This window comes from Rhamphochromis longiceps, linkage group LG13, assembly GCF_057381845.1.
Source record: "Rhamphochromis longiceps isolate RC_006_pf linkage group LG13, R_longiceps_female_GT1.1, whole genome shotgun sequence".
NCBI classification, from domain to species: Eukaryota; Metazoa; Chordata; class Actinopteri; order Cichliformes; family Cichlidae; genus Rhamphochromis; species Rhamphochromis longiceps.
In genome coordinates, this window is record NC_140569.1 from 40,077,117 (window position 1) to 40,088,029 (window position 10,913).

Here is a 10,913-nt window from a genome sequence, read left to right on the forward strand (position 1 = left end):
GCGTTTTTGTACAACTTCATATAAATAGCTGTAACTTTTGATAGAAGACTCGGATACACATGTTTATGGCTTTATCTTATAGAACTCAAGGTCCCCGTGCTGGGAAAACAGGTTTTGCAGCTGTTTGAGCTAAGATTTCCAAGTTATTCACATAATGAAAACTATTACTTTGTTTCGGTCGAGTTACCCATTCAAATGCATGCAACAGTAAGAAACGCACTGTCTTGGCGAAATAAAGCGTTTTTGTACAACTTCATATAAATAGCTGTAACTTTTGATAGAAGACTCGGATACACATGTTTATGGCTTTATCTTATAGAACTCAAGGTCCCTGTGCTGGGAAAACAGGTTTTGCAGCTGTTTGAGCTAAGATTTCCAAGTTATTCACATACTGAAAACTATTACTTTGTTTCGGTCGAGTTACCCATTCAAATGCATGCAACAGTAAGAAACGCACTGTCTTGGCGAAATAAAGCGTTTTTGTACAACTTCAAATAAATAGCTGTAACTTTTGATAGAAGACTCGGATATACATGTTTATGGCTTTATCTTATAGAACTCAAGGTCCCCGTGCTGGGAAAACAGGTTTTGCAGCTGTTTGAGCTAAGATTTCCAAGTTATTCACATAATGAAAACTATTACTTTATTTCGGTCGAGTTCCCACTTCAAATGCATGCATCAGTAAGAAACGCACTGTCTTGGCGAAAGAAAGCGTTTTTGTACAACTTCATATAAATAGCTGTAACTTTTGATAGAAGACTCGGATACACATGTTTATGTCTTTATCTTATAGAACTCAAGGTCCCCGTGCTGGGAAAACAGGTTTTGCAGCTGTTTGAGCTAAGATTTCCAAGTTATTCACATAATGAAAACTATTACTTTGTTTCGGTCGAGTTCCCCATTCAAATGCATGTAACAGTGAGAAACACACTGTCTTGGCAAAATAAAGCGTTTTTGTACAACTTCATATAAATAGCTGTAACTTTTGATAGAAGACTCGGATACACATGTTTATGGCTTTATCCTGTAGAACTCAAGGTCCCCGTGCTGGGAAAACAGGTTTTGCAGCTGTTTGAGCTAAGATTTCCAAGTTATTCACATAATGAAAACCTATACTTTGTTTCGGTCGAGTTCCCACTTCAAATGCATGTAACAGTGAGAAACGCACTGTCTTGGCGAAAGAAAGCGTTTTTGTACAACTTCATATAAATAGCTGTAACTTTTGATAGAAGACTCGGATACACATGTTTATGGCTTTATCTTATAGAACTCAAGGTCTCCGTGCTGGGCAAACAGGTTTTGCAGCTGTTTGAGCTAAGATTTCCAAGTTATTCACATAATGAAAACCTATACTTTGTTTCGGTCGAGTTCCCCATTCAAATGCATGTAACAGTGAGAAACGCACTGTCTTGGCGAAAGAAAGCGTTTTTGTACAACTTCATATAAATAGCTGTAACTTTTGATAGAAGACTCGGATACACATGTTTATGGCTTTATCTTATAGAACTCAAGGTCCCCGTGCTGGGAAAACAGGTTTTGCAGCTGTTTGAGCTAAGATTTCCAAGTTATTCACATAATGAAAACTATTACTTTGTTTCGGTCGAGTTCCCCATTCAAATGCATGTAACAGTGAGAAACACACTGTCTTGGCAAAATAAAGCGTTTTTGTACAACTTCATATAAATAGCTGTAACTTTTGATAGAAGACTCGGATACACATGTTTATGGCTTTATCCTGTAGAACTCAAGGTCCCCGTGCTGGGAAAACAGGTTTTGCAGCTGTTTGAGCTAAGATTTCCAAGTTATTCACATAATGAAAACCTATACTTTGTTTCGGTCGAGTTCCCACTTCAAATGCATGTAACAGTGAGAAACGCACTGTCTTGGCGAAAGAAAGCGTTTTTGTACAACTTCATATAAATAGCTGTAACTTTTGATAGAAGACTCGGATACACATGTTTATGGCTTTATCTTATAGAACTCAAGGTCCCTGTGCTGGGAAAACAGGTTTTGCAGCTGTTTGAGCTAAGATTTTAAAATTATTCACATAATGAAAACCTATACTTTGTTTTGGTCGAGTTCCCCATTCAAATGCATGTAACAGTGAGAAACACACTGTCTTGGCGAAATAAAGCGTTTTTGTACAACTTCATATAAATAGCTGTAACTTTTGATAGAAGACTCGGATACACATGTTTATGGCTTTATCCTGTAGAACTCAAGGTCCCCGTGCTGGGAAAACAGGTTTTGCAGCTGTTTGAGCTAAGATTTTAAAATTATTCACATAATGAAAACCTATACTTTGTTTTGGTCGAGTTACCCATTCAAATGCATGTAACAGTGAGAAACGCACTGTCTTGGCGAAAGAAAGCGTTTTTGTACAACTTCATATAAATAGCTGTAACTTTTGATAGAAGACTCGGATACACATGTTTATGGCTTTATCTTATAGAACTCAAGGTCCCTGTGCTGGGAAAACAGGTTTTGCAGCTGTTTGAGCTAAGATTTCCAAGTTATTCACATACTGAAAACTATTACTTTGTTTCGGTCGAGTTACCCATTCAAATGCATGCAACAGTAAGAAACGCACTGTCTTGGCGAAATAAAGCGTTTTTGTACAACTTCAAATAAATAGCTGTAACTTTTGATAGAAGACTCGGATATACATGTTTATGGCTTTATCTTATAGAACTCAAGGTCCCCGTGCTGGGAAAACAGGTTTTGCAGCTGTTTGAGCTAAGATTTCCAAGTTATTCACATAATGAAAACTATTACTTTATTTCGGTCGAGTTCCCACTTCAAATGCATGCATCAGTAAGAAACGCACTGTCTTGGCGAAAGAAAGCGTTTTCGTACAACTTCATATAAATAGCTGTAACTTTTGATAGAAGACTCGGATACACATGTTTATGGCTTTATCTTATAGAACTCAAGGTCCCTGTGCTGGGAAAACAGGTTTTGCAGCTGTTTGAGCTAAGATTTCCAAGTTATTCACATAATGAAAACTATTACTTTGTTTCGGTCGAGTTCCCACTTCAAATGCATGCAACAGTAAGAAACGCACTGTCTTGGCGAAAGAAAGCATTTTCGTACAACTTCATATAAATAGCTGTAACTTTTGATAGAAGACTCGGATACACATGTTTATGGCTTTATCCTGTAGAACTCAAGGTCCCCGTGCTGGGAAAACAGGTTTTGCAGCTGTTTGAGCTAAGATTTTAAAATTATTCACATAATGAAAACCTATACTTTGTTTTGGTCGAGTTCCCCATTCAAATGCATGTAACAGTGAGAAACACACTGTCTTGGCGAAATAAAGCGTTTTTGTACAACTTCATATAAATAGCTGTAACTTTTGATAGAAGACTCGGATACACATGTTTATGGCTTTATCCTGTAGAACTCAAGGTCCCCGTGCTGGGAAAACAGGTTTTGCAGCTGTTTGAGCTAAGATTTTAAAATTATTCACATAATGAAAACCTATACTTTGTTTTGGTCGAGTTACCCATTCAAATGCATGTAACAGTGAGAAACGCACTGTCTTGGCGAAAGAAAGCGTTTTTGTACAACTTCATATAAATAGCTGTAACTTTTGATAGAAGACTCGGATACACATGTTTATGGCTTTATCTTATAGAACTCAAGGTCCCTGTGCTGGGAAAACAGGTTTTGCAGCTGTTTGAGCTAAGATTTCCAAGTTATTCACATACTGAAAACTATTACTTTGTTTCGGTCGAGTTACCCATTCAAATGCATGCAACAGTAAGAAACGCACTGTCTTGGCGAAATAAAGCGTTTTTGTACAACTTCAAATAAATAGCTGTAACTTTTGATAGAAGACTCGGATATACATGTTTATGGCTTTATCTTATAGAACTCAAGGTCCCCGTGCTGGGAAAACAGGTTTTGCAGCTGTTTGAGCTAAGATTTCCAAGTTATTCACATAATGAAAACTATTACTTTATTTCGGTCGAGTTCCCACTTCAAATGCATGCATCAGTAAGAAACGCACTGTCTTGGCGAAAGAAAGCGTTTTCGTACAACTTCATATAAATAGCTGTAACTTTTGATAGAAGACTCGGATACACATGTTTATGGCTTTATCTTATAGAACTCAAGGTCCCTGTGCTGGGAAAACAGGTTTTGCAGCTGTTTGAGCTAAGATTTCCAAGTTATTCACATAATGAAAACTATTACTTTGTTTCGGTCGAGTTCCCACTTCAAATGCATGCAACAATAAGAAACGCACTGTCTTGGCGAAAGAAAGCATTTTCGTACAACTTCATATAAATAGCTGTAACTTTTGATAGAAGACTCGGATACACATGTTTATGGCTTTATCCTGTAGAACTCAAGGTCCCCGTGCTGGGAAAACAGGTTTTGCAGCTGTTTGAGCTAAGATTTTAAAATTATTCACATAATGAAAACCTATACTTTGTTTTGGTCGAGTTACCCATTCAAATGCATGTAACAGTGAGAAACGCACTGTCTTGGCGAAAGAAAGCGTTTTTGTACAACTTCATATAAATAGCTGTAACTTTTGATAGAAGACTCGGATACACATGTTTATGGCTTTATCTTATAGAACTCAAGGTCCCTGTGCTGGGAAAACAGGTTTTGCAGCTGTTTGAGCTAAGATTTCCAAGTTATTCACATACTGAAAACTATTACTTTGTTTCGGTCGAGTTACCCATTCAAATGCATGCAACAGTAAGAAACGCACTGTCTTGGCGAAATAAAGCGTTTTTGTACAACTTCAAATAAATAGCTGTAACTTTTGATAGAAGACTCGGATATACATGTTTATGGCTTTATCTTATAGAACTCAAGGTCCCCGTGCTGGGAAAACAGGTTTTGCAGCTGTTTGAGCTAAGATTTCCAAGTTATTCACATAATGAAAACTATTACTTTATTTCGGTCGAGTTCCCACTTCAAATGCATGCATCAGTAAGAAACGCACTGTCTTGGCGAAAGAAAGCGTTTTTGTACAACTTCATATAAATAGCTGTAACTTTTGATAGAAGACTCGGATACACATGTTTATGGCTTTATCTTATAGAACTCAAGGTCCCCGTGCTGGGAAAACAGGTTTTGCAGCTGTTTGAGCTAAGATTTCCAAGTTATTCACATAATGAAAACTATTACTTTGTTTCGGTCGAGTTACCCATTCAAATGCATGCAACAGTAAGAAACGCACTGTCTTGGCGAAATAAAGCGTTTTTGTACAACTTCATATAAATAGCTGTAACTTTTGATAGAAGACTCGGATACACATGTTTATGGCTTTATCTTATAGAACTCAAGGTCCCTGTGCTGGGAAAACAGGTTTTGCAGCTGTTTGAGCTAAGATTTCCAAGTTATTCACATACTGAAAACTATTACTTTGTTTCGGTCGAGTTACCCATTCAAATGCATGCAACAGTAAGAAACGCACTGTCTTGGCGAAATAAAGCGTTTTTGTACAACTTCAAATAAATAGCTGTAACTTTTGATAGAAGACTCGGATATACATGTTTATGGCTTTATCTTATAGAACTCAAGGTCCCCGTGCTGGGAAAACAGGTTTTGCAGCTGTTTGAGCTAAGATTTCCAAGTTATTCACATAATGAAAACTATTACTTTATTTCGGTCGAGTTCCCACTTCAAATGCATGCATCAGTAAGAAACGCACTGTCTTGGCGAAAGAAAGCGTTTTTGTACAACTTCATATAAATAGCTGTAACTTTTGATAGAAGACTCGGATACACATGTTTATGTCTTTATCTTATAGAACTCAAGGTCCCCGTGCTGGGAAAACAGGTTTTGCAGCTGTTTGAGCTAAGATTTCCAAGTTATTCACATAATGAAAACTATTACTTTGTTTCGGTCGAGTTCCCCATTCAAATGCATGTAACAGTGAGAAACACACTGTCTTGGCAAAATAAAGCGTTTTTGTACAACTTCATATAAATAGCTGTAACTTTTGATAGAAGACTCGGATACACATGTTTATGGCTTTATCCTGTAGAACTCAAGGTCCCCGTGCTGGGAAAACAGGTTTTGCAGCTGTTTGAGCTAAGATTTCCAAGTTATTCACATAATGAAAACCTATACTTTGTTTCGGTCGAGTTCCCACTTCAAATGCATGTAACAGTGAGAAACGCACTGTCTTGGCGAAAGAAAGCGTTTTTGTACAACTTCATATAAATAGCTGTAACTTTTGATAGAAGACTCGGATACACATGTTTATGGCTTTATCTTATAGAACTCAAGGTCTCCGTGCTGGGCAAACAGGTTTTGCAGCTGTTTGAGCTAAGATTTCCAAGTTATTCACATAATGAAAACCTATACTTTGTTTCGGTCGAGTTCCCCATTCAAATGCATGTAACAGTGAGAAACGCACTGTCTTGGCGAAAGAAAGCGTTTTTGTACAACTTCATATAAATAGCTGTAACTTTTGATAGAAGACTCGGATACACATGTTTATGGCTTTATCTTATAGAACTCAAGGTCCCCGTGCTGGGAAAACAGGTTTTGCAGCTGTTTGAGCTAAGATTTCCAAGTTATTCACATAATGAAAACTATTACTTTGTTTCGGTCGAGTTCCCCATTCAAATGCATGTAACAGTGAGAAACACACTGTCTTGGCAAAATAAAGCGTTTTTGTACAACTTCATATAAATAGCTGTAACTTTTGATAGAAGACTCGGATACACATGTTTATGGCTTTATCCTGTAGAACTCAAGGTCCCCGTGCTGGGAAAACAGGTTTTGCAGCTGTTTGAGCTAAGATTTCCAAGTTATTCACATAATGAAAACCTATACTTTGTTTCGGTCGAGTTCCCACTTCAAATGCATGTAACAGTGAGAAACGCACTGTCTTGGCGAAAGAAAGCGTTTTTGTACAACTTCATATAAATAGCTGTAACTTTTGATAGAAGACTCGGATACACATGTTTATGGCTTTATCTTATAGAACTCAAGGTCCCTGTGCTGGGAAAACAGGTTTTGCAGCTGTTTGAGCTAAGATTTTAAAATTATTCACATAATGAAAACCTATACTTTGTTTTGGTCGAGTTCCCCATTCAAATGCATGTAACAGTGAGAAACACACTGTCTTGGCGAAATAAAGCGTTTTTGTACAACTTCATATAAATAGCTGTAACTTTTGATAGAAGACTCGGATACACATGTTTATGGCTTTATCCTGTAGAACTCAAGGTCCCCGTGCTGGGAAAACAGGTTTTGCAGCTGTTTGAGCTAAGATTTTAAAATTATTCACATAATGAAAACCTATACTTTGTTTTGGTCGAGTTACCCATTCAAATGCATGTAACAGTGAGAAACGCACTGTCTTGGCGAAAGAAAGCGTTTTTGTACAACTTCATATAAATAGCTGTAACTTTTGATAGAAGACTCGGATACACATGTTTATGGCTTTATCTTATAGAACTCAAGGTCCCTGTGCTGGGAAAACAGGTTTTGCAGCTGTTTGAGCTAAGATTTCCAAGTTATTCACATACTGAAAACTATTACTTTGTTTCGGTCGAGTTACCCATTCAAATGCATGCAACAGTAAGAAACGCACTGTCTTGGCGAAATAAAGCGTTTTTGTACAACTTCAAATAAATAGCTGTAACTTTTGATAGAAGACTCGGATATACATGTTTATGGCTTTATCTTATAGAACTCAAGGTCCCCGTGCTGGGAAAACAGGTTTTGCAGCTGTTTGAGCTAAGATTTCCAAGTTATTCACATAATGAAAACTATTACTTTATTTCGGTCGAGTTCCCACTTCAAATGCATGCATCAGTAAGAAACGCACTGTCTTGGCGAAAGAAAGCGTTTTCGTACAACTTCATATAAATAGCTGTAACTTTTGATAGAAGACTCGGATACACATGTTTATGGCTTTATCTTATAGAACTCAAGGTCCCTGTGCTGGGAAAACAGGTTTTGCAGCTGTTTGAGCTAAGATTTCCAAGTTATTCACATAATGAAAACTATTACTTTGTTTCGGTCGAGTTCCCACTTCAAATGCATGCAACAATAAGAAACGCACTGTCTTGGCGAAAGAAAGCATTTTCGTACAACTTCATATAAATAGCTGTAACTTTTGATAGAAGACTCGGATACACATGTTTATGGCTTTATCCTGTAGAACTCAAGGTCCCCGTGCTGGGAAAACAGGTTTTGCAGCTGTTTGAGCTAAGATTTTAAAATTATTCACATAATGAAAACCTATACTTTGTTTTGGTCGAGTTACCCATTCAAATGCATGTAACAGTGAGAAACGCACTGTCTTGGCGAAAGAAAGCGTTTTTGTACAACTTCATATAAATAGCTGTAACTTTTGATAGAAGACTCGGATACACATGTTTATGGCTTTATCTTATAGAACTCAAGGTCCCTGTGCTGGGAAAACAGGTTTTGCAGCTGTTTGAGCTAAGATTTCCAAGTTATTCACATACTGAAAACTATTACTTTGTTTCGGTCGAGTTACCCATTCAAATGCATGCAACAGTAAGAAACGCACTGTCTTGGCGAAATAAAGCGTTTTTGTACAACTTCAAATAAATAGCTGTAACTTTTGATAGAAGACTCGGATATACATGTTTATGGCTTTATCTTATAGAACTCAAGGTCCCCGTGCTGGGAAAACAGGTTTTGCAGCTGTTTGAGCTAAGATTTCCAAGTTATTCACATAATGAAAACTATTACTTTATTTCGGTCGAGTTCCCACTTCAAATGCATGCATCAGTAAGAAACGCACTGTCTTGGCGAAAGAAAGCGTTTTTGTACAACTTCATATAAATAGCTGTAACTTTTGATAGAAGACTCGGATACACATGTTTATGGCTTTATCTTATAGAACTCAAGGTCCCCGTGCTGGGAAAACAGGTTTTGCAGCTGTTTGAGCTAAGATTTCCAAGTTATTCACATAATGAAAACTATTACTTTGTTTCGGTCGAGTTCCCACTTCAAATGCATGCATCAGTAAGAAACGCACTGTCTTGGCGAAAGAAAGCGTTTTTGTACAACTTCATATAAATAGCTGTAACTTTTGATAGAAGACTCGGATACACATGTTTATGGCTTTATCTTATAGAACTCAAGGTCCCCGTGCTGGGAAAACAGGTTTTGCAGCTGTTTGAGCTAAGATTTCCAAGTTATTCACATAATGAAAACTATTACTTTGTTTCGGTCGAGTTACCCATTCAAATGCATGCAACAGTAAGAAACGCACTGTCTTGGCGAAATAAAGCGTTTTTGTACAACTTCATATAAATAGCTGTAACTTTTGATAGAAGACTCGGATACACATGTTTATGGCTTTATCTTATAGAACTCAAGGTCCCTGTGCTGGGAAAACAGGTTTTGCAGCTGTTTGAGCTAAGATTTCCAAGTTATTCACATACTGAAAACTATTACTTTGTTTCGGTCGAGTTACCCATTCAAATGCATGCAACAGTAAGAAACGCACTGTCTTGGCGAAATAAAGCGTTTTTGTACAACTTCAAATAAATAGCTGTAACTTTTGATAGAAGACTCGGATATACATGTTTATGGCTTTATCTTATAGAACTCAAGGTCCCCGTGCTGGGAAAACAGGTTTTGCAGCTGTTTGAGCTAAGATTTCCAAGTTATTCACATAATGAAAACTATTACTTTATTTCGGTCGAGTTCCCACTTCAAATGCATGCATCAGTAAGAAACGCACTGTCTTGGCGAAAGAAAGCGTTTTTGTACAACTTCATATAAATAGCTGTAACTTTTGATAGAAGACTCGGATACACATGTTTATGTCTTTATCTTATAGAACTCAAGGTCCCCGTGCTGGGAAAACAGGTTTTGCAGCTGTTTGAGCTAAGATTTCCAAGTTATTCACATAATGAAAACTATTACTTTGTTTCGGTCGAGTTCCCCATTCAAATGCATGTAACAGTGAGAAACACACTGTCTTGGCAAAATAAAGCGTTTTTGTACAACTTCATATAAATAGCTGTAACTTTTGATAGAAGACTCGGATACACATGTTTATGGCTTTATCCTGTAGAACTCAAGGTCCCCGTGCTGGGAAAACAGGTTTTGCAGCTGTTTGAGCTAAGATTTCCAAGTTATTCACATAATGAAAACCTATACTTTGTTTCGGTCGAGTTCCCACTTCAAATGCATGTAACAGTGAGAAACGCACTGTCTTGGCGAAAGAAAGCGTTTTTGTACAACTTCATATAAATAGCTGTAACTTTTGATAGAAGACTCGGATACACATGTTTATGGCTTTATCTTATAGAACTCAAGGTCTCCGTGCTGGGCAAACAGGTTTTGCAGCTGTTTGAGCTAAGATTTCCAAGTTATTCACATAATGAAAACCTATACTTTGTTTCGGTCGAGTTCCCCATTCAAATGCATGTAACAGTGAGAAACGCACTGTCTTGGCGAAAGAAAGCGTTTTTGTACAACTTCATATAAATAGCTGTAACTTTTGATAGAAGACTCGGATACACATGTTTATGGCTTTATCTTATAGAACTCAAGGTCCCCGTGCTGGGAAAACAGGTTTTGCAGCTGTTTGAGCTAAGATTTCCAAGTTATTCACATAATGAAAACTATTACTTTGTTTCGGTCGAGTTCCCCATTCAAATGCATGTAACAGTGAGAAACACACTGTCTTGGCAAAATAAAGCGTTTTTGTACAACTTCATATAAATAGCTGTAACTTTTGATAGAAGACTCGGATACACATGTTTATGGCTTTATCCTGTAGAACTCAAGGTCCCCGTGCTGGGAAAACAGGTTTTGCAGCTGTTTGAGCTAAGATTTCCAAGTTATTCACATAATGAAAACCTATACTTTGTTTCGGTCGAGTTCCCACTTCAAATGCATGTAACAGTGAGAAACGCACTGTCTTGGCGAAAGAAAGCGTTTTTGTA